This window comes from Schistocerca americana, chromosome 2 (genome assembly GCF_021461395.2).
Source record: "Schistocerca americana isolate TAMUIC-IGC-003095 chromosome 2, iqSchAmer2.1, whole genome shotgun sequence".
NCBI classification, from domain to species: domain Eukaryota; kingdom Metazoa; phylum Arthropoda; class Insecta; order Orthoptera; family Acrididae; genus Schistocerca; species Schistocerca americana.
The window spans coordinates 112493693-112519236 of record NC_060120.1 but is presented as its reverse complement, the minus strand read 5'-3'; the positions used below and the strand labels follow the sequence as shown (position 1 = coordinate 112519236).

The 25544-nt window shown below is 42.1% G+C and overlaps 1 long non-coding RNA gene across 1 annotated transcript in view; it reads left to right on the top strand.

Moving 5' to 3' along the window:
- LOC124596482 overlaps positions 1–24815 on the top strand; it is a 515987-nt gene extending 491172 nt beyond the window's left edge. The window contains exon 4 of the long non-coding RNA XR_006978305.1: positions 24635–24815. This is a non-coding gene — a long non-coding RNA (uncharacterized LOC124596482). The remainder of the gene's footprint in view (positions 1–24634) is intronic.
- Positions 24816–25544: the final 729 nt, after the last annotated feature.

The window sequence follows — 25544 nt, the reverse complement described above, 5'->3', positions numbered from 1 at the left end:
GAGAAATCAGTACCCAGAACAACCACCTCTGGCCGCAATAACAGCCTTGACACGCCTGGGCATTTAGTCAAACAGAGCTTGGATGACGTGTACAGGTACAGCTGCCCATGCAGCTTCAACACGATACCACAGTTCATCAAGAGTAGTGACTGGCGTATTGTGACGAGCCAGTTGCTCGGCCACCATTAACCAGACGTTTTCAGTTGGTGACAGATCTGGAGAATGTGCTGGCCAGTGCAGCAGCCGAACATTTTCTGTATCCAGAAAGGACCCGCAACATGCGGTCGTGCATTATCCTGCTGAAATGTAGGGTTTCGCAGGGATCGAATAAAGGGTAGAGCCACGGGTCGTAACACATCTGAAATGTAACGTCCACTGTTCAAAGTGCCGTCAATGTGAACAAGAGGTGACGGAGACGTGTAACCAATGGCACCCCATACCATCACGCCGGGTTATACGCCAATATGGCGATGACGAATACACGCTTCCAATGTGCGTTCACCGCGATGTCGCCAAACACTGATGCTGTAAACAGAACCTGGATTCATCCGAAAAAATGACATTTTGTCATTCGTGCACCCAGGTACAAATGGTTCAAATGGCTCTGAGCACTATGGGACTCAACTGCTGTGGTCATTAGTCCCCTAGAATTTACAACTACTTAAACCTAACTAGCCTTAGGACATCACACACACCCATGCCCGATGCAGGATTCGAACCTGCGACCGTAGCAGCAGCGCGGCTCCGGACTGGAGCGCCTAGAACCGCACGGCCACCGCGGCCGGCCGTGCACCCGGGTTCGTCGTTGAGTACACCATCGAAGGCGCTCCTGTCTGTGATGCAGCGTCAAGGGTAACCGCAGCCAAAGTCCCCGAGCTGACAGCCCATGCTGCTGCAAACGTCGTCGAACTGTTGGTGCAGATGGTTGTTGTCTTGCAAACGTCCCCATCTGTTGACTCAGAGATCGAGACGTAGCTGCACGATTCGTTACAGCCATGCGGATAAGATGCCTGTCATCTCGACTGCTAGTGATGCGAGGCCGTATTACCATCCTGATCCTGAACCCACTGATTCCACGAGGCATCACAACAATGTTTCACCAGGCAACGCAGTCAACTGCTGTTTGTGTATGAGAAATCGGTTGGAAACTTTCCTCACGTCAGCACGTTGTAGGTGTCGCCACCGACGCCAATCTTGTGTGAATGCTCTGAAAAGCTAATCATTTGCATATCACAGCATCTTCTTCCTGTCGGTTAAATTTCGCGTCTGTAGCACGTCATCTTCGTGGTGTAGCAATTTTAATGGCCAGTAGTGTAGGTCCGTTCCTGTACAGATGGCGCGGTAATACAGTGGACGTCGACAGTGGTGTGGGCTCCACTGTGTTCAAATGGCTCTGAGCACTATGGGACTTAACTTCTGTAGTCATCAGTCCCCTAGAACTTAGAACTACTTAAACCTAACTAACCTAAGGACATCACACACATCCATGCCCGAGGCAGGATTCGAACCTGCGACCGTAGCAGTCCCGCGGTTCCGGACTGCGCGCCTAGAACCACTAGACCACCGCGGCCGGCCACTGTGTACGGCCACCACACAATGGGGACCTGCAGTTCAACAGCTCAAGCCTACACCTAAGGGCCTGTCTCGCTTAACTTGTAAGCTACAGCCACAGTGCCGCGAAACTCTATAAAGTTGTTACCGTTTGAGAACTGGAGTGACACTAGCGCTCCAAGCACTGAGAAAACAGTGACTTGAGTCGTAAGGATAATTTATGTTTTAAGTGTAATGAACGAAATAATTGTTATATTTTTGCGTTCGATGCACTTTATTATGACGTCAGCGCGGTTTCCCCTACAGCTACATGTTTGATGGGTTATTGGTACGTTCAATAACGTAGGTATTACATTCAACACAGGTTTCCTACGTTCTACATTCACTGATTTCGGTTGAAGTGTAGCGAACAAAACTTCGCGTCGTTGGATAGTACAGGACGTCTGTCTGCCAAGCCTCAGGGCCTTCTATTGTTTACTGGCAATTTTTTTTGTTATTAAAGGCAAATGACTTTCTTGAGTAAGTATCTCTTCGTTACAAGAGAATCGCAAATAAATCATTTTGTATTCTACCGTTTCATACGTCTCAGGGTCTTTAGAGAATAGAGAGTGACAAACGTGATGTCATTTTTTAGTTATTTGAGATTTTTATGGCGCTACATACTACGCTTCCCACTGTGTTAATACTCTGTATAAACAATAGTACTCGCACTCATACTATATCGTAGTCAGAAGTTTCACTTGCTGGCCGCTTGGCGCGCTGCTATCGTAGCCGCCGGTATAAAAAAAAAAAAATAAAAAAAAAAAAAAAAAAAAAAAAAAAAAACTATAATCCGTTCATCGTAAGAATAAACCTGATATAAACAAACACAAACGTGATGATTAGTCTGAAGCCTTAGGACACGTACACAAGTGTTGTTACGCTCTTGGAAGTAGGTCCCACTTATGTGTTAGATATCTTATTACTACGTTATGTTAAATGAACTTTAAGACATTCAAATGTATTAACAGCCATAACTGTTTCTCTTCTCGTTTTAGCTACGTAGTTTTTGTTTCAAAAATCGTGTAGTCACAGCCTCTACAGCGTTGTGCTCTGATTGTCGCGCTGTTAATGCGCAGTATGAAAATGACTGAAGCTGCTTTCTGTTCCGTATTGAAACACGCGCGTGGAACACGGTTAAAAGTGCCGAGAAAAAACCCTCACTGAACGTTCGTTGATTCTGTTGTTGATGTTGGGGTATGTGAACAAACATTTTCAGCGTGCATAGTGGCGCACAAGATATGATGTGCAGAGTGCATTAGACTCTATGGAATATACATGTTCCGTGTTTGTTGTTGGGGAAACGTAATATAATTTCGTAGTCAGATGTATTAATATGTGTTGTGCGAATAAAGCATAAGTTTATTGTGACCTTAATTCGTGTTACCTGTCATTTAGCTGCGTTAACCTGCATAAACTACAACAGTTTATGGGCCCAGGTACAGGATTAAATAAATAATAAGCTTTAAGGTGACGTGTATTTGCGCAAAAGGTGTGCGGAAGTTCGTATAAACTTGGATGGTGTACGCTATACGAAGAAGAAAATAACTGTAAAATGGGTACAACACAAATACCGCAAATAGAGCGGCTTGTAGGGCGTGAAAATTACGCGACCTGGAAATTTGCCGTTGAGGCGGATTTGCACCTGGATGACTTATGGGACGTCGTAAACGGTAAATTGGCACCTACGGAATCAAGTTTTGCTACTAAGGATCGGAAGGCGAAATCAAAACTAATCCTTTTGATCGATTGATCCAGTGAATTATGTTCACATAGAAAAGGCTACGTCAGCAAAGGAGGTATGGGACAAACTAAAAAACACTTGTGAAGATGGTGGTTTAACCAGAAAAGTAGGATTACTACGTGAGCTGATAACCACAAGATTGAATAAGTGTAAAAGCGTCGATGAATATGTGAATAAAATAATTTTAGTCTCCAATCGTCTGAGGAATATTGGTTTTGAAATTGCGGATGAATGGATTGGAACTTTATTGTTAGCTGGACTACCTGAGAAATATTCGCCAATGATTATGGGTTTGGAAAGTTCGGGAATATCCATTACAGCGGATAGTGTTAACGTAAAGATTCTACAGGACGTGAAAAATGAACCAGATTCTGATGCTTCATAAAAAGAAACAGCGTAGGCTTTATACTCTAAGTACAAGAAGAAGAAGCCAATAAGATGTTTCAGATGCCAGAAAATTGGACATATTGCTTCAAAGTGTAACAAAAAGTTAAGTATAAAAGAAAAGAAGCATGTTAATTCTAGTAGCCCTGAGAGAAAGACTACCGATAAAGGTAAGGCATTTTCTGTTTTTTACTCTCTTAAGGAAGCGAGTGACGATCACACAGAATGGTTTCTAGATTCAGGAGCATCTGTGCACGTTACCAAAGCTCCGTCAGGTTTGTACGATGTTCAGTCAAGCACTGACATTGGAATTTCCACAGTTGATCTAAGTTAAGGTGCGAACTCGCAGGAAAAGTGGATCTTAATTTGCTTGTGAATGGGGAAAAGGAAATTGTTACTGCTCATGATGTACATTATGTAAAGAATATCGCAACTAATTTGTTGTCAGTAAGCGAAATAGTAAAGAAGGGTAATAAAGTTATCTTAGATATAGAGGCAGCCAAAGTGATAGACTCTTGTGGTGACATTGTAGCTACTGCAAGTAATGTTAGAGGTATACAGTTGAAAATACTGTTGAAACAGGAAATCGCTCTGTTTATGCTGCAAAAGGTTTCTTATAGCATAGGAGACTTGAACATTCGAATAGGAAAAGAATGACTTTACTGAAGAATATGGTAACTGGGGTGGAAAATTATGGAATGAATAATGTTCAATGTGAGGTGTGTTTGCAAGGGAAGCAGGCTAGATTGCCATTTAAATCGAGTCAGAGCCGATCTACTGAAGTCTTGCCACTCATACATTCAGATCTCTGTGGACCTATGGAGAATGAATCCTTAGGAGGTAGCTTCTATTTCCTGACGTTCATAGATGATTTTTCTAGATACATGCATGTTTATTTTATAAGTAGCAAGGATCAAGTGAATGATGTGTTTGTTGTTTATTGCAAAATGGTCGAAAGACAGACTGGGAAGAAAATTAAAATCATTAGATCAGACAATGGATCAGAATACGTAAACAGACGGTTTAAGGAACAGTTGAATGGAATGGGTATTAGGCATGAGACTACCATTCGCTACAGTCCTTCTCAGAATGGAGTTGCAGAACGAGCCAACAGAACCATTGTAGAAAAGGCAAGAAGTATGTTAAGCGAAGCTGAACTACCTAAGTGTTTTTGGGCAGAGGCTGTGTCACCAGCAGTGTATTTAATTAACAGATCACCTACCAAAGCTGTGAGACACAAGACACCTTATGAAGTATGGACTGGGAAGAAACCGGATCTAAAGCACTTAAAAGTCTTTGGATGTAAAACCATGGCTCAGATTCCAAAACCATTAAGAGGAAAGTGGGATGCAAAATCTCAAAAATATATTTTTGTTGGTTACTGTGAGGATTCAAAAGGCTACAGATTTTATAAACCTGTGAATAAGAAGATAATGAGCAGTAAAGATGTAGTATTTTTGGAGGATTATAGACCTAAAATAAAGGAAAGTAGTCAAAATGACACATTAATGCAGCCAAGCATAATGTGTGATAGTGCTGAAACAGAGATGGAAACTGAAACAGAGGAAGACGAGAATAAAGAGGAAGCTGATGTGCTACCCGAGAATCAAATTGAGGAAGAAAATTCAACAGAGGAAGTCAGTTTAAGGCGGTCTTCACGTATAGCAAAACCAAAAGATCATCCAGAGTATGAAATGTACGCTGCCCAAACAATCAACAATGAACCAATCACAGTTGATGAAGCTTTAGCAAGTTCAAATGCTCAAGACTGGAAAAAAGTTATTGAAAAGGAACTGCAATCTTTTGTGGATAATGATACATATGAATGGGTTGAATGCCTGAAAATAAAAAGCCACTAAGAACAAAATGGGTGTTTAGTATGAAAACTTCTGAGAGTACAATACCAAAATTCAAAGCCAGATTGGTAGTTAAAGGATGTTCCCAGAAAGAAGGAATAGATTACAATGAAACTTTCTCACCAGTGGTGAAGTATTCATCATTAAGATACCTTTTAGCTCTGGCTGTAAAGGAAGACTTATTAATTCATCAAATGGATGTGAAAACAGCCTACCTGAATAGAAGACTGGAAGAGGAAATATATGTGATTCCACCTGATGAAGTTAAGCGACCTTGTTGTTGTGGTCTTCAGTCCTGAGACTGGTTTGATGCAGCTCTCCATGCTACTCTATCCCGTGCAAGCTTCTTCATCTCCCAGTACCTACTGCAACCTACATCCTTCTGAATCTGCTTAGTGTATTGATCTCTTGGTCTCCCTCTACGATTTTTACCCTCCACGCTGCCCTCCAATGCTAAATTTGTGATCCCTTGATGCCTCAAAACATGTCCTACCAACCGATCCCTTCTTCTAGTCAAGTTGTGCCACAAACTTCTCTTCTCCTCAATCCTATTCAATACCTCCTCATTAGTTACGTGATCTACCCACCTTACCTTCAGCATTCTTCTGTAGCACCACATTTCGAAAGCTTCTATTCTCTTCTTGTCCAAACTGGTTATCGTCCATGTTTCACTTCCATACATGGCTACACTCCATACAAATACTTTCAGAAATGACTTCCTGACACTTAAATCTATACTCGATGTTAACAAATTTCTCTTCTTCAGAAACGATTTCCTTGCCATTGCCAGTCTACATTTTATATCCTCTCTACTTCGACCATGATCAGTTATTTTACTCCCTAAATAGCAAAACTCCTTTACTACTTTAAGTGTTTCATTTCCTAATCTAATCCCCTCAGCATCACCCGATTTAATTTGACTACATTCCATTATCCTCGTTTTGCTTTTGTTGATGTTCATCTTATATCCTCCTTTCAAGACACTGTCCATTCCGTTCAACCTTATCAAGGGAAAAGGAGAATTTGGCGTTTGAAGAAAGGCATATATGGATTAAAGAAGAGTGGCCATTGCTGGAATAAATGTTTGCATGAAAGTTTTGATAAAACTAGGCATGTTACAGTCACAGGCAGATCCCAGAATATATCATAAAAGGAGCAATGAAGAAATTGCAATCATGGCCATATGGGTAGATGATTTTTCTATTCCAACCAAAAGTGAAAGCCAGATGGACTTTTTTAAAGAACAGTTATGGTCAGGATTTAATATGCATGATTTAGGGGAAATGAATACTTAGGCATGAAGATTCTAAGAAGTACCAACAGAGAAGAATTATGGATTGATCAGTCTCTGTACACAAGGAAGATATTAGAAAAGTTCAATATGGAAAATTGTAAACCTATTTCTACTCCTATGGAAAACAATGCAAAACTGCTAATAACTGATGACGACAAGAAATGTAAGGAAAGTGTACCCTATTTGGAAGCTGTAGGAAGTCTACTGTACTTAGCACACACTTCCAGACCAGACATTGCATTTGCCACAAATGCAGTAAGCAAGTTTTGTAGTGACCCGAGAGAAAAGCACTGGATGGCAGTAAAGAGAATATTCAGATATTTAAATGGAACTGCTGATTATAAGTTAAAATATTCTAAAACTGGAAACATAAATTTGGAAGGATACAGTGATGCAGACTGGGGAAATGAGATGGAAAGCAGACACTCCATCACTGGAAGTTGTTTTAGACTAATGGGAGGATTGATATAATGGTCTTGTAAGAGACAAAGAACTGTTGCTTTGAGTACTGTAGAAGCTGAATATATGGCCTTGTCCTCCACTATCCAAGAAGCTCTTTGGATCCGTACACTGATGAGTGAAATAGAATCTCCTCCTACATTGAAGCCAACTGTGGTATTTTGTGACAATATGGGAGCTATTAAACTAGCAAAAACTAATGTCACCAGTGTAAGATCCAATCATATTGACATAAGGCATCACTTTATAAGACATCATGTGGAACAGGGGAATATAATTCTCAGTTATCTATGCACGGAAGAAATGTTATCTCATCTCCTAACCAAGCCTCTCAGAAAGGACAAATTTCAGAAGCTGGTGAAACATTATGGTTTAACCTGGTGTGTATAGCGTGGAGCAGCTGAAAAATATTTGTTCAAGGGGGAGTGGATATGTGGATATGTGAACAAACATTTTCAGCATGCAGAGTGGCGCACAAGATACGATGTGCAGAGTGCATTAGACTCTATGGAATATACATGTTCCGTGTTTGTTGTTGGGGCAACGTAATACAAGGTTACTACAAATGATTGAAGTGATTTCACAGCTCTACAATAACTTTATTATTTGTGATATTTTCACAATGCTTTGCACACACATACAAAAACTCAAAAAGTTTTTTTAGGGATTCACAAATGTTCGATATGTGCCCCTTTAGTGATTCGGCGGACATCAAGCCGATAATCAAGTTCCTCCCACACTCAGCACAGCATGTCCCCATCAATGAGTTTGAAAGCATCGTTGATGTGAGCTCGCAGTTCTGGCACGTTTCTTGGTAGAGGAGGTTTAAACACTGGATCTTACACGTAACCCCACAGAAAGAAATCACATGGGGTTAAGTCGGGAGACCGTGGAGGCCATGACATGAATTGCTGATCATGATCTCCACCACGACCGATCCATCGGTTTTCCAATCTCCTGTTTAAGAAATGCCGAACATCATGATGGAAGTGCGGTGGAGCACCATCCTGTTGAAAGATGAAAATAGCTCCCTGCTTGCTTTATTCGTCGACTTCTGCGGGCTACGCGTGAAACTTGCCCGCACGCGTTCAACCGTTCCTTCGCTCACTGCAGGCCGACCCGTTGATTTCCCCTTACAGAGGCATCCAGAAGCTTTAAACTGCGCATACCATCGCCGAATGGAGTTAGCAGTTGGTGGATCTTTGTTGAACGTCGTCCTGAAGTGTCGTTGCACTGTTATGACTGACTGATGTGAGTGCATTTCAAGCACGACATACGCTTTCTCGGCTCCTGTCGCCATTATGTCTCACTGCGCTCTCGAGCGCTCTGGCGGCAGAAACCTGAAGTGCGGCTTCATCCGAACAAAACTTTATGAGTTTTTCTACGTATCTGTAGCGTGTCGTGACCATATGTCAATGAATGGAGCTACAGTGAATTTACGAAATCGCTTCAATCATTTGTAATAGCCCTGTATAATTTGGTAGTCAGATGTATTAATACGTGCTGTGCGAATAAAGCACAAGTTTATTTTGTCCCTTAAATCTTGGTACCTGTCATTTAGCTGTGTTAACCTGCATAAACTACAACAGCTGATAGGCTTGGTACCAACGTACCGGTAGCAGGTGACACTTCCTGAAATGTATTTCTCGGATTTAGATAAGAAAGGAGCAAAGTGTCATCAATACGGTGAAATCCTTCAATACTCTCTTACGTTACACACAGCTTATGCAGAAAAATTGCCCTGTTGTTAAGTCAGGAATTTTCATCATTCTTGTTTTTAATTACAATAGTACGTTAGCTAAAAACGGTAACGTGTTGCGGTTTTCGTCTAGTCATCTAAGGAGCGTAATATGGGAGATTTGCAGTGCATTAACTTCATTCTGCTTCAAAATTAAGTGACTTTCGAAACTGTATTGCTGCTCTGCTCGTCTCTTTTTACGTGTGAACTGCAGCTGGCCAAGCCACTGCTGGCTAGCTGTACCAGCTCTGAATTAGGTACATAAATAGTTCGTTTATAGGTTTTGATGAATGAGTTTGCAAGTGTGGTCACAGCGCGGAAGTGCTGTAGGAAATAGGCCTACGTAAGGAAACGCCGCGCATAGAATCGCGGTTTGTGGGGGTCTCGATGTTGGGTTCGTATTTGAGCAAGGAATATGTAGTGAAAAGTTGTTGGTTTAGCCCGTTCAAGTGGCCATTTGTACAGCCATTCGAACATCTGTTTTACTGTAGCTATAATGCAGTATATTAAGCAAGGTTTGAAAGACGAACCGGAGCTGACGCCCAGTCAAATTGAGCGAATCGATTAATTCCTTTTTGCAAAACATTTTAATTGGGTTGAAATTAATGCTCAGATAATGGCACTATTTGTATGTGAACCGTTCGGATTTTACGTGCAAAAACAAGTCACCGTTAAATAACTCCGAACTCGAGTGAGACTAATAGCTCACACTTGGTCCACCGGTGTATCGGGGCTTGGTGTAACTTAAGTTTTTACTGTTTAAAAAAAATCTATGTTTGGTTACATCTTACGCGCGAAAAACACGTTTTTCTGGAAGTTTTTCAAGTGCGCCACTTCTGTTCTTTCGCTTTTACGAATCGGTTAAAATATTGCACGAAGATAGATAATCGATGAAGTCAAAATTTTTTTTATCCGGTAATCTTTATCCGTTGTCGAGATACGATGGTATAAAGTCGAGCTAAATGTAACACGTGCAATTCGTTTTTACGTGAATTGAATGCGCGGACACAAATGAAACATCCATCCTTACAATCAAATTGGAAATTCGCTTTCAAAATCCTAGCTTCATTCGGATTTAAGTGGAAAAAAAAACGTCTCTTGTGAGTTTATTTTTTAATCAAGCCACTTCTATGTTTCAAATTACTTTTTTACGTTTTGTTTTCTAAAGGATTCTGGGTGTTTCTTATTCATTTCATGGAAGTATTATCTTAAAAGTTGATGTTTTTTTTTATAAATAATGGATTTGCTGCAATTCTTGTTGCAAAGGCCAATGACTGGAATGTTTCCGAAATGCGCAGAATCGCCGGCCGGAGTGGCCGTGCGGTTCTAGGCGCTACAGTCTGGAGCCGAGCGACCGCTACGGTCGCAGGTTCGAATCCTGCCTCGGTCATGGATGTGTGTGATGTCCTTAGGCTAGTTAGGTTTAATTAGTTCTAAGTTCTAGGCGACTGATGACCTCAGACGTTAAGTCCCATAGTGCTCAGAGCCATTTGAACCATTTTTTTTTTTTGTTTTGTTTTGGGCAGAATCTATGAAAGTAAACACAAGTATAGCTCTAGAAGTTTTTGCTATTATGAAGGTTTCTTTAAAATATACTCGTATATACCTGTCCCTAGATTTATGAACTGGCCCATGACATTACGTAAATTGCCGGTAAATATCTTTTTCAGTGATGGTGGACAGCATCGCAAAAAACTCGTCTTCCATTCCAATGAAATTACGAAACGAATAAGAATGGTGCTATATTTATAGCATAGTCAACATAAGATCTTACGGGGATACCGTCCGGGCCAGATGCCTTCCTGGCGTATGAAGGATCTTAACTGTTTTACAATCCCAGGTACATTAAACACTATGTCAGCCATCCTTGCGTTAATTCCATAATTGAAAGGGGGAGTGGTGCTGCAGTCCTCTACCGTAGAGTTTTTGAAAGCTAGGTTTAGAATTTCGGCCTTCTGTTTATCATCGTCCGTTGCATTACCCGTACTGTCAGCAAGAGAAGGTATTGAATTATTTGTAGCGTTCATAGATTTTACGCACGACGAAAATTTTTTGGGGTTATTTTTGGAATCTGCAGGTAAAATATTGCTTTCAAATTCGTTAAAAGAATCTCTCATTGATCTTTTGACAGCTGCTTTCATTTCGCATAATTTCTGTTGGTCAGCGGGGCAATGACTACGGTTAAAACGACTACAAAATTCTCTGCTTTCTCAGTAACTTCCTAACATGTTTGTTGAACCAAAGTGGACCCTTTCCCTCCCCTATATTTTTGCTAGGCACATATTTCTCTAGCACGTGGTAGACAATACCTTTAAAAAATGGTTCAAATGGCTCTGAGCACTATGGGACTTAACATCTGTGGTCATCAGTCCCCTAGAACTTAGAACTACTTAAACCTAACTAACCTAAGGACATCACACGCATCCATGCCCGAGGCAGGATTCGAACCTGCGACCGTAGCAGTCGCGCGGTTCCGGACTGAGCGCCTAGAACCGCTAGACCACCGCGGCCGGCAATACCTTTAAATTCCGACCAAAGATGCTCAATATCTTTGTGTCTCGTCGTGAATGCTTGGAGTTAACTATGAAGATATTCATTAATGACACTTTCATTTGCTTTCCCAAACAAGAAAACTCTACGCTATTTCTTTGGTTTTTTTTGCAACTTCCACTGACATAGAAGCCACAACGACATTATGGTCGCTAATACCTTCTTCTAGGTTAACTTACTCAAGAAGATCCAAATAAAAACGCGTAACACGTTTGGGGAAACTAAATCACTAAGTCTGTCGTAATTCCGACTGATCCTAAGTATCAGGGTATTATTATTATTATAATAATGAAGAGCTAAAAAGAAATACCTACAGATTTTCTTTCTCTCTACTTGAATGCTCTGCGAAATATAGAAATAATTGGCAGCAAATGCCATGCCATGCCTTGTATTTCTTGGTTCTGTCGCTGTGGTCAACGGTGGTCGTTATTTCCCCCAAATGCAGGGTCCTTTCTGTCCTCCGTTATTAAAAATTCTGCGTCGATTTTCTCAGTATCTGGAGATATTCCGCGGAAGACACAGACACAGAACGGACAACGTAATACAACTTTCTCGACTGGCCACTCCGCTACCAGCGCTTGAGTCAGTTGGCCCCATCTTCTCACGCTGCAGCACCGCCCGTGTGAGCTGCTCAGATCATTTTCGTGGCCCATAGTACTGCGGCTGCCGACGCGCCATTTTCTTCTCGCCATGTGTGATACTGCTGGTAAGAAACTGAACTCCGTCCGAATGTGCCATGAAGACCCAACGGTACCGAACGGCCACCGTATTATCCTCACCTCCAAGGCGTTACTGGATGCGGATACGGACGAGAATGTGGTCATCACACTGCTCTCCCAGCCTATGTCAGTTTACGAGACCGGAGCCGCTACTTCTCAACCAAGTAGCTCCTCAGCTTGCCTCAGAACGGCTGCACTCCACCTGCCAACAGCGCTCGGCAGACCAGATGGCCACCCATCCAAGTGATATGACGGGAATAGAACTTTCTGACAGTGCGTTAATTTTATTGGTCGCTCTCCAAGGTCAGTTCTGGCGGAATGCTTCTATAACCCCACTACCCTCCTTAAATTGCCAAAGCTACGATGTTTTGTTGTGGATTACCTTACCGTCTTCTTTGTTCGTTGTTGACATGTGTTACTGACACGTGTCGGGGCCTCCTAGACTGCGCCTCATGAAATACGTACATGTTTTTTTCAGCACCGCACACAATGGAATCGCAGGAACTTGTCAGTTTTAACGATTCTGAGTTTGATGAAATCGTTAGTCGGTGGATGGAGGAAGATATCAGCGATACATATCATGAAATATACAAAAAGACGTCGTGCTAGTGGAGGATCATTTAGAAGAAAAACTGCAAGACGATTGTGTGTGTGTGGGGGGGGGGGGGGGAGGCTTCATGTTTCTCCAATGAAATACGTAAAGAGTTAGTGAAAAAAAGTGGCTTCTGGATGGTGATAAAAGAAAAATATAGATAGCAGCAATGAATGTCAAATTTGCAGGTTTTCTTTTTGTGCCTATCGATGGTAATTTTTATGTGCAAGTTTAATCCCTGGAATTCTGTTTTATATGAAAATGTACTTCCTAAAGAGACACTATAATGTTTCACAATGTATAATTCAGCTCTCTTAAACTTCGTCTATCTGTACTAGGATCTATTTAAAAACTACACAGAAATATGTGATTTTGTGTGATAACAGGCTTTATTTAGTCTAATAAAATCAACGATAGGTATTTCAATAACACTTAAATAATCGTTGAAATAAATGCTAAATATCTTTAATTAAACATTTCACATGATTTGCCCCTCATATCTCGTTTTAAACATAGAGGTCCCACAGACCCCGCCTTGTGGTATACCTTACCGAGAAGTTACCTCGTGAGTTAGGGGTTACGTGACTTGCGCCCTCAGCGCTCTACAGCGACCGTTGTCGGATTTATTTGGCTCTCAAAGCACACAGTTGCTTTACAAAAACAGAGGCGCGTAAAATGGCTGCATTACCTCTGTTAGCTATTGTTGAAGAAGAGTGGAGAAAATCGCGAAGCTGATTCTGGATTCGTCGATGGAATGGTTGGAACAGCGATTCGCTGGTAGTGAAACACTAGCCTGCATAAATCTGAACAACGATCTGAGATACATATTAGCAGAAGTTATTATTTGTTAATTCAGCTGAATTTTCATCACATTCGCTGTTTTATATTGGATATAGTTAAGATATAGTGTCAAATGTCAGTTTGCGCATGCATAATATCCATATTCTCGAAGTTGCATTGATCTCCAACATTCTAAAATAACGTGCTTCATTACATCGGTTTGTTGTAGAATCATGGAACATATTTTGTGTTCAGACTTAATGACCTTTCTAGACTCTGAGAAGCGCATCTGCAGAAACCAACACGGTTTTAGGAAACAGCGGTCATGCGAGACACAGCTGGCCCTCTTTGTGCATGATATGCAACAGGCTCTAGATACCGGCTCCCAGGTTGATGCCATATTCCTCGACTTTCGAAAGGCGTTCGATTCAGTTCCGCACTGTCGCTTGGTCCAAAAAATGCGCGCTTACTGTCTATCCGATGACATATGCGGTTGGATAGAAATTTTTCTAACAGAGAGAGAGCAGTATGTCGTCCTGAATGGGGAGACTTCAACAGAAACAAGCGTCACATCAGGTATGCCCCAGGGCAGCGTAATAGGTCTGCTGCTTTTTACGATTTACATAAACGATCTGGTTGATGGTTCAGACAGAGGCATCAGACTGTTTCCCGATGATGCTGTAGTCTTCAGGAAAGTAGTATCACACGACAGTTGTGTACAAGTCAATGAGGATTTGCACAAAATAAGTGCGTGGTGTAATGACTGGCAGTTATCTCTCAATATTAGTAAGTGTAACCTACTGCGTATAACAACGCGAAAATCTCCATTCATGTAAGAGTGCAAAATAAATGCCCAGTCTTGGGAAGCGGTAACATCCGACAAGTATCTGGGTGTGACAATTCGAAATGATCTCAAATGCAACGATCAGATTACACAAGTAACAGGTAAGGCGAACTCTGGACTGCGGTTTATTGGTAGCATCCTGAAACGATGCAGTCCTTCAACATAGGAAATTGCTTACAATACTTTAGTTCGTCCAGTCTTAGAGTACTGTTAGTCTGTATGGGACCCTTACCAGTAGGGACTGATTCAAGAGATTGAGAAGGTCCGAAGAAGAGCGGCAAGATTCGTAACTGGTACATTTAGCCATCGCGAGAGCGTTACAAATCTCATAGAAAGTTTGATTTACTTAAATGATCTAGGTGATAATCTGAGCAGCCCCCGTAGATTGTTTGCAGATGACGCTGTAATTTACCGTCTAGTAAAGTCATCAGAAGATCAATTCCAATTACAAAATGATCTAGAGAGAATTTCTGTATGGTGGGATAAGTGGCAATTGGCACTAAACAAAGAAAAGTGCGAGGTCATCCACTTGGGTACTAAAAGAAAGCCGATAAATTTTGGGTATACGATAAATCGCACAGATCTAAGGGCAGTCAATTCGACTAAATACGTAGGAATTACAATTACGAGCAACTTAAATTGGAATGACCACATTGATAATATTGGGGGGAAGGCAAAACAAAGACTGCGCTTTGTTGGCAGAACACTTAGAAGATGCGACAAACCCACTAAAGAGACAGCCTACATTACACTTGTCCGTCCTCTGCTGATTGCTGCGCGGTGTGGGATCCTTACCAGGCAGGATTGACGGAGGACATCGAAAAAGTTCAAAGAAGGGCAGCTCGTTTCGTGTTATCGCGCAATAGGGGTGAGAGTGTCACTGATATGATACGCGTGTTGGCGTGGCAGTCACTGAAACAAAGGCGGTTTTCTTTGCGTCGAGATCTATTTACGAAATTTTAATCACCAACTTTCTCTTCCGAATGCGAAAATATTCTGTTGACACCCACCTACGTAATAAGAGAAATCAGAGCTCGAATGGAAACATTTAGGTGTTCCTTTTTCCGACACGCCATTCGAGAGAAGTAGTATGAAAATGGTTCGATGAACCCCTTCCCAGGCACTTAAAGTGTGAATTGCAGAGTAACCATGTAGATGTAGATATAGACTTGCAGATAGACGACGCGCTAAGCGGAAGGGGCTGCTCACTAAATTCCAAAATCCGATCTTCGCCGAGGATATAGAGCACATATTATTACCATCAACTTTCAAATCGCGCAATGATCACCGTTCAAAGATAAGGGAAGTTAGAGATCGTACTGAGGCGTTCAGACAGCGTTTTTCTCTCGCGCGATTGGAACAGTTGGGCGGGGGGGGGGGGGGGGGGGGGAACATGACTTTGAAGCGAATAGTGCTCTCCGCCACACACCGCTTGGTGGCTAACGGAGTATATACGTACAGTGTGTTTACTGTAAGACGGCCAAGTTGAGTGGGCAGTGCGGGGAGAGGAGGAAGCAAGCATTGGCTGGCGTGGGGAGAGGAGCCGTTGGGGGGGACAAGGCACGCCTACCAGTTGCAGTGCTGGCACTACAAATTGCGCGTCATGCTTACACGAAAGCAGACGAAAGGCTTGGAAGTAAAACTCGCTTTAAATGTTGTTCGTAAACGTAACTGAAATCGTCATGTACATTAAAATCTATATATATATATATATATATATATATATATATATATATATATATATATGAATGTATGTATGTCTACTATGCGCTCACAAACCATTCATCCTACTGCAAAGTACAGTAATATGAATGTGTTTGGAAATAATACAGTAACCAGTGGTTTTTCCATACAAAGCAATACGGTAGCAAGGAAAAATGAAATATAAGATAATTCGGACGAAATAGGGGGCTCCTTCAAAGTGATCGCGAACAAAATATCTGAAATGGAAACCCACCTTTTCTTGCCAGGCGTTTGTGGTGATACGTCAGGATGATTCTTGGAAAACTGTTTGAATCTTCCAATGCTACGCATGCTTTGTCCTGTGTATGTAGCAGCTCTCACTGAAGATTTGTAAATGGGGTGAAGCAATTTTTTCTGCTCCCTTTCCCTTTCGCAGCGTTCAATCACACGCAATATAATTTTGCGAGCATCGCTGCGTAATACTGGTTTCCTTCTAATCGTACGCCTACCGGTAGGGGTTGTTGACGACTCCCGAGATGGGCCAGCAACTGCCTCTTCACTCATTTTGATAATGTTTAGCACAACTCCACAATAAAAACACGCAGAACAGTACAGCGTAAAACAATAACGAAGCAGACGACAATGGCTACCTTGTACAACACAGTCAGCTACGTAATGTTGGCAGCAGTCGAAACTGCGTGCCTGCCGAAGCCTCCCGACGTTTACCGACTTCTGCCGATTCAGGACTAGGGAGAGGTCTGCCATCTAAAAGTTTACACACTGTAGATGTAGATGTAGATGTAGATTTGAGAAACTCCTTAATTTCTCTTCTTGTTGACATTTACATCCAGGGCCGGTTTAAGGCACAAGGCGCCGCTTGAGGCGACACAACTATGAGATTTCTATACAACACGTTTCACACTATAGTCCGCGTAAAATTATTTGACAATTGACGTCTGTCGCTTGTCGCTACACTGTTGCTACATGTAGGCTACATGTTCGGTTATAGGCGACACAGGAACACACTGAGTCACTTCACAATTGCTGTTAGGCACTGAGGTGACTAAAGTCATGTACAGCGATATACACTTATAAAGATGGCGGTAGTACACAAGGTACAGAAGGGCAGTGCTTTGGCAGAGCTGTCGTTTGTATTCAGGAGATTCGTGTGGAAACGTTTCCGACTTGATTTTGGGGGCACGGCGTGAATTTACGGACACTGAAGGCGAAATGATAACTGGAGCGTGACGCAAGAGACATTCCATTTCGGAAATCGTTAGGGAATTCAATATCCCGATATTCACAGTGTCAAGGAGTATGCCGAGAATAATAAATTTCAGGCTTTACCTCTCACCATGGACAACGCAGTGGTCGATGGTCTCTGCTTGACGATCGAGAGCGGCGGCGTTTGCTTAGAGTTGTCAGTGCTAACAGACAGGCAACACTGCGTGAAACGACCGCAGAAATCAATATGTGATGTACAACGAACATATGCGTTAGGACAGTGCAGCGAAATTTGTCGTTAATGGCGGCTCCTGACCATATCGGTTGGACCCTAGGCAACTGGAAAACCATGCTTCCTTGCCGCGCGGGATTAGCCGAGCGGTCTAGCCGGCACGGTAGCTCAGCGTGTTCGGTCAGAGGGTTAGCAGCCCTTTGTAATAAAAAAAAAAAAACTGAGCTAATCGATCAACAACGAACTTAAGCGGATGTCTTACGACGTCCGCCCCGAGCAGATGCAACGAACAAAAGTGAACAAAATGAGATTAAAAAAAAAAGCGGTTTAGGGCGCTGCAGTCATGGACTATGCGGCTGGTCCCGTTGGAGGTTCGAGTCCTCCCACGGGCATGGGCGTTTGTCCTTACGATAATTTAGGTTAAGTAGTGTGTAAGCTTAGGGACTGATGATCTTAGCAGTCCCATAAGATTTCACACACATGTGAACAATTTAAACTACGCTTCCTTCTTCTGACCCATTTTTGCAAAAAGTCTAATTCAATTCCAATTATGATGGTATCCAACAGTGACATCTTTTAAAAAAGGTGCAAGTAAGGGCAAGGCAGATTACATATTTGCATTCGCAACGATATGATTTTTGAAGTATTCTCGGTGCAATTCATCGAAGGTTGGATACCGGGAAACATGTCTAATATACTCATTGTTGGTATAAAGATAAATAACTAATTTGTTAATTATTTTATTTTAAACATGCACTGCAAATGTATCATCGGTGGCAGTATAATTATAATTTCTTACAAAGTGTCTGTTCCCACAGACGGTTCGTGAAGAATCGGCAGGAATTAAGTCACGCTATCACCTTGGACAGTTACGTTGTTGGTAAGAGCGATATATCGCTAAGAATAGCTGATGAAAGGGACACGTCGTTTTCGTACCCCCTTCATAACTTTTATATTTTTCTGACTTACTACTGTTTTATTTAATAGTTCTATTTACGCTCTTATTTCTTCTGTCGCACGCCGATGCTTGGAGGAGGAATTCTGCTGGGCATTTGACTATATTTTATTTTCCATTTATTTATTGGAATCAGCAGGCTCATTCCTTTTCATACACCATGCCTCAGTATAGTCACCTGCATGCAATGGGAACATAGCGATGTAGCCTGAAATTAAGGCAGTTCCTTTCTTTCTTTACCTGGGAGGCTTGGTTTTCTTTAAACCTGGCTGGCGAGTGCGAGTCTCAATGTCATAAGCGAACCTTCCCGCTGGTTTTAAAACTCGAGTCATTTGATTAGCTGTGTCGAATCCCGTGCAGAACATTCTGAAACTTCTCTCTGTTCAGAAAGAAACGGGAGCAACGGCCACCCGAGCCTTCTGGTTGGCTTTGCGGTTCACGCTTTTTAGCACACGCAGGGGATTGATCACTTTCCGCTCCTCTATAAACAATTAACTTTGGACACAGCCTCAGTTGGAAGCATGTGATTTTTTCGAGAGAGACGCTCGAACCTAATGAGCATGTGAGTATATTCGTTCTGACGGAATGTGGCGTTACGAGGACGTGCTGAAAAGTAATGGCACCGAATTTGTAATGCGACAAGTCTTAAATCTCGTTAAATTAAGCAAACCGTATTAACATTCTACATCTTCATTTTTCGTGTCTACATAGTTGCAGTCGTCTGGCGCTAGAGGGCTGCGAATTGTAGCGTGTAACACGGCGGTGTGTAACGTAATTACACTAACGGAAAAAAAATTGAACACCAAGAAGGAGTTGTGCGGCGTAAACGAAAGTTGGTTGTTTCTAGATGATGTCTGTTCGAATTTTACGTCTGTCGCATAAGAGTGGCGCTAACAACTCCACTATGAGAATGCTACTGAGGTTTGTTTTAAATAATACACGCTGTAATAGTCGTGAGCGTTATTATCTTTGAGATTAGACGTGGTATGTTGATGTTAGTCAAAGACGCCTTTAAGGCGACATAGGCCAGTTGAGGGCTGCAGCCAACCTGTCTGCGTGCTAGACACACTGGATCTACACCTGGAATCGTGATCTGGGGTGCGATTTCGTATGAAAGCAGGAACATTCTGGTGGTTATCCTGCACCCTGGCTGCAAATTTGTACGTTCGAAACGGTTCAAATGGCTCTGAGCTCTATGGGACTTAACATCTGAGGTCATGAATTCCCTAGAACTTAGAACTACTTACACCTAACTAACCTAAGGACATCACACACATCCATGCCCGAGGCAGGATTCGAACCTGCGATCGTAGTAGCAGCGCGGTTCCGGACTGAAGCACCTAGAACCGCTCGGCCAAAAAGGCCGGCTTTGTACGTCAGTCTCGTGATTCGACCTGTAGTGATGTCATTCATGAACAGCATGCCATGGGGTGTCTTCCAAAAGGATAACACTCACCTAAATACCGCTATTGTAACCCAGTATACTCTACAGAGTGTCGACGTGTTGGTTTGGGCTGCTCGATTACCAGATCCGTCTCCAGTCGAGCGCATATGGAACATCATCGGACTACAACAACAGCGTCATCCACAAATAGCATTAACAGTCCCTGTATTGACAGACCAAGAGCAACAGGCACCGAACTCCAAGCCCCAACTGACATGCGGCACGTTTGAATGCTTGCATTCAACATTTTGGTGGTTACACAGGTAATCGATGTACCAGGATTTCACTTTTGCAATGGCTTATCTCGCTCTTATGTTAACCTGTGATCTTGCAATGTTAAACACTTAAATTTGTTACCTAGACAAATGTATTCCCGAAATTTCATTACTCTGCATTAATTACTTTTTGCGGTCCAATTTTTTTCCCGTCAGTGCATTTCGGTGCGTGAGAAACGACGTGCTGTAGTCGAGTTTCGAATTCGAAAAGTCTGTCCAAATAAAGAAACCCTCTTCTTCAGCATGACAATGCCCAACTACACACTAGTGCTGTGACATCTGCCCCGGCCGCGGTGGCCGTGCGGTTCTAGGCGCTCCAGTCCGGAGCCGCGCTGCTGCTACGGTCGCAGGTTCGAATCCTGCCTCGGGCATGGGTGTGTGTGATATCCTTAGGTTAGTTAGGTTTAAGTAGTTCTAAGTTCTAGGGGACTGATGACCACAGCAGTTGAGTCCCATAGTGCTCAGAGCCATTTTTTGTTGTGACATCTGCAACAGTCCGACGCCTTGGCTTCACTGTCATCGATCATCTTCCATAGGGTCCCGACTTGGCCACACCCGATTTGCATTTGTTTCCAAAACTTCGAAGACTTCACTTTGGTAATGATGAAGCGGTTCAAGCAGAGGTGAGGTTGTTTCTCCGTCAACAAACTTGTCTCTCGCTGGAAGAAGTGTGTTCGTCGCCAGGGTGACAATATTGAGAAACAAGTATGTAGACATGAAGAATAAATATGGAGAATGTGAATAATCTTTGTGTTATATACAAAGATTTAAGAGTTTTCACATAAAAATTCGGAGGCATTACTTTTCAGCGCACCCGAATAGATGTTAAGTGGGACTGAGATTTATAAGTTACGTCGTGTTTAAACCTGTTGGTGTCAGCACCATCAGGAGTAGGGGCTGGTAGACTACTACTATATTTGCATTAACTTTCATGTGTGAAGTTTAATGGAGTTGTGGAATTTAACGTATTCATGTTGATGCGTGGGCTTGTAACGGTGCGCAAGGTCGTACTATGAAATGTGCGATTAGATTTACACTAATTCTTTCCCTAATATCAGCACAAGTAGCTAGACGGGAGAAACATTAATTCCTTTTGTTATAAAAGGAAAGGAAGGAAGATTGTGCTTAACATCCCATCGACATCAAGATCAATAGCTCGGATTGTCGCAAGCTGGGACTTCGTCGCGAAAAAACACAGTAGCCCGTATATACAATAAGTTTCCTTTCATTTACGTCTATGGGCACAATCTTTTTGTTTAACAGATTACCGGTTTCGGTCTTTAATAACCATCATCAGATTTGCAGCAAAAATGGGAAAAATATAAATACACTCGCAAACTGTATACAGCTTAAGAACAATACACAGACCATACTGAAAAGTGGTACTGACAAAATTTACATTTGTGCGCTTTAAATATGAAGAGGCATACCTGTTTCATAAAGACAAAGTCCTAATGTACTGCAGCCATAGTGGCATCGTCAAATGTTAAATGCGGAATCAGCATCAGCATCGTCTTGTTGTCAGTAATACTACTGTTTAAAACAAGCTGCCGTACAGTAGCCACAAGATGTTTGTGTTGTAAGTTCACCAGATGTCGCTAATGTCGGCATACACTAGTTTTCAATAATTAATTGAATTAATATGTAAAAAGATGTCATAAATGTCTTAAGAAAAACTGTGTGTTCTATATATAAAGATCTAACAGTGCTGACGTCAATGACTTGTGAACAAACTCGAAAGTGACAGTGTAATTTTCCGGCGAGTGTGATGCATTAAAAGCTGCAGCGCAGCGAATGTGTCGAGACTTACGGGACAGACTGTCGCAGTGACAACACAACGGTGCTTGGTAAACCTCTGTGGGTAACTGCGTCTGGTGTTGCTAAAAATAAAGTTATGAAAACTTGAAAGCAAAATAAACGCTTCTGCGGCCAACAAGACAATGCAGACATTTGCAGCCGCCATTGTGTAGTGATAATGTCAATAATTTCATAGAGACAGTCAGAACAGTGAAACTAATGTACAGCGCGTTCAAAGCTGCAACTAATTTTAAATATGTGAGGGATTCCAAGAACTTGATCCAACTGGTGCGATATTTCTACAAAGAACTTCCACAACAACATCAAAACTCCACAAACAGATGTGATAACCATTTTTGTGTGACACTAATAGTGTACTATAGTGCGTTTAAAATCCGTTGCAACTTTTGAGGTTTGGCTGACCGGAGGGCGACGTGACGCCGTTGCCCAGGTAACACCAATGGCGAGCCGGCTTTCCCTACTACGCTACCAGCGGTTCTGCTGCTAAAGCGTCCCTGTTGCCACGCCATGAATAAACAGTACCGCTCATAAGATGCATCAACGTTCGTCAGCTCTCGTTGGAAAGTCGTATTTTCTGGCGATGAAGCTGTCTGTAGTCGTCAGGTACTGCGAAACAGTGTTTTTGTGTTGGCACTGCATTACTAACAACAGTGTAGTACGTCTGAATTCAAGATTGTCAATAAAAGTGTCGTCCGAGAACAAGTTCACCGGCTGGGAAGATAATGTTCTGCTGCAAAACATTCCTCGGAATTCGATATCAGTAACGGAAAAAACGCCATACCACAGTGTTGTGATGCATAAAGCTCCAAGAATGCAATAGAGGAAAACCGATATTTTTGCTCTGGTCACAAAGAAATGTTCGTGTTATATGCTTTAACGTCGCACGTATAATGCGATGTTAATGGGACTTATAGGGCTGTACAAACTGGCTAACAGTAAAGAGAATGGTTTAATCAAGGGTCCTCCGTATCAAGCTCATGTATAGCCAACAGAGTAAACAGGCCCAGGTGAAAAGTAATGTGGCAAGAAACAACAAGAAATTTACACTCATTGAGGTTGAAACGTTGACAAAAGAAACCATCCCTAATGTTACACGACAAGACTGGTCATGAGTTGTGAATCATAGCGAGAAAGTAGTTGAGGAGACATTGATTCATGAAAGACTGTGACAAATATTGAAGAATTAGTAACTTCTCTAGTTGCCATGTTAAAATCTGTTTCTTTTGTCAAAACACAGCACTTTAGAAATATTCATCTCAGTAACATTCGAATGCAGTTGAAATTGCGACAGAATCCTGAAATAGTGTACTATTAAACTAACAACTGAGTGCAAGTCAGGCCAATAGTTTATAAAACAGCCAATTCTCAGTGTAAAAATAAACTTTTAACTTCTTCACTTATGTCGTTACAAATCCGACTAGCAGTCGATGGCCCTCAATAATTACATTATTTCATTGAAAAAAAATCTGTAGTTGCTTGAATATCGCGTTAGATATTAAAGTTCCGCCTATTAAACATAAGGCAAAACATTCTCGTCGTTCGGCGATATCATTTGCCGAAATCTTGTTTCGATGTCTCAGAATATTTGTGAGATGCGAAAAATTTATGAATTTTTCACTTTTTTTTCACAGATGCGCGAGTTTGTGGCGGAGCGCTTTAAATGCATTCCAGTTTCTCGAGATTGGAAACAGACAGCGATATCCTTCCAAGTTTAAAGAATAATTCAGTATACTATATACGTTTAATACGCAGCGACATGTAACCTAATACGTACAAAACACAAATTCATAGCGATACCTGTTTGTCATTGCAAACTAAGACTTTCTAGCAGTAGTTTACCGACTATCGAAATATCACAATAACTACGGCCATTAACGAAATGATAGGCGGTTCAGCAACAAGCTGACGAATTAAACTACAAGATGTGCAAGAATGAAAATTATTACCGAATAGTTTCTTTAAAATCGTTTGAGAATGATCGCAGATCGACGGACTTGCACGGTTTGCTGTTCATGCAATAGAGGCGACGGGTTACGCGCCGAGTGATCTTGTGGCATTGTTGGCCGGGAGTCCCCATTGTCACCGGCTGAGGCCGGAGTGGCCGAGCGGTTCTAGACGCTACAGTCTGGAACGGCGCGACCGCTACGGTCGCAGGTTCGAATCCTGCCCCGGGCATGGATGTGTGTGATGTCCTTAGGTTAGTTAGGTCTAAGTAGTTCTAAGTTCTAGGGGACTGATGACCTGAGCAGTTAAGTCCCATAGTGCTCAGAGCCATTTGAACCATTTGTCACCGGCTGACGCGCGCAGCACACGTTGACATCTATGCTTCCCTCCCCTCTTTCCGTACTGAACTGTCTAAAGTCCTAACTTCCATATGTAATCTGTGCAACCTCTCCAGCGGACATTATGTCAAAGAAATTCTGATGCCGCTTTGTAAATTTTCGTATTTGCAGTTCCGGATGAGCTGCTGCCAAGGTCAGCAGGATGCAGTGATAAGCTTCTACAGTTGGTCCGGATGCTGTGTTCCTGACTTCACACTCACCGCAACAGACTACACACTGCGCGTCCGCTGTCCAGGCGGACTGCGGACTCAACATTCGACGGGGCCAGATGACTACTGCCAGATCATCGACGACACGCGCCAACATCGAGATCTGAAAACTTGTATATCACGCACTTAGTGCAACGAATTATATTGTGTAGCGACTTGAACGTTTCTCTAACGTAAAAAAAAAAAAACATAACAACGATAAAACTGTTAAAATGAACTATAGTTTACTAGCAAGTACTGAACAGTTTAAAAAATTTATGACTCATTATTCAAACTTTGATTCCACCTTACTGTGTAAATGAACTATATACCTTGCTGTTGTGCAAATAATAATTTAAAACATTTTACGACTCGTTGTTGTTGTTGTTGAGGTTTTCAGTCCAAAGGCTGCTTTGATGCATCTCTCCATGCTATCCTATCCTGTGCAAGTCTCTTCGTCTCCGAGTAACTACTGCAACCTACATCCTTCTGAATCTACTTGCTGGCCGCTGTGGCCTCAGTCTGGAATGCCTCGGGCATTCTAGAGTTAACTGGTTTAATCAAGGGTCCTCCGTATCAAGCTCATGTATAGCCAACAGAGTAAACAGGCCGAGGTGAAAAGTAATGTGGCAAGAAACAACAAGAAATTTACACTCATTGGGGTTTTGCGGGGAGTTTACGCTTGGTTCATTTTCATTTAATTATTAGGACTGTGCGGCTGATCCCGGCAGAGTCCCTCTCCCTTTCTGTGATCTATGTGCTTGATGTCGTTTAAAAAACTAATTTATCTGCTTTCTCGCCTTGGTCATTCCGCAAGATGTATTTGGCAGCAA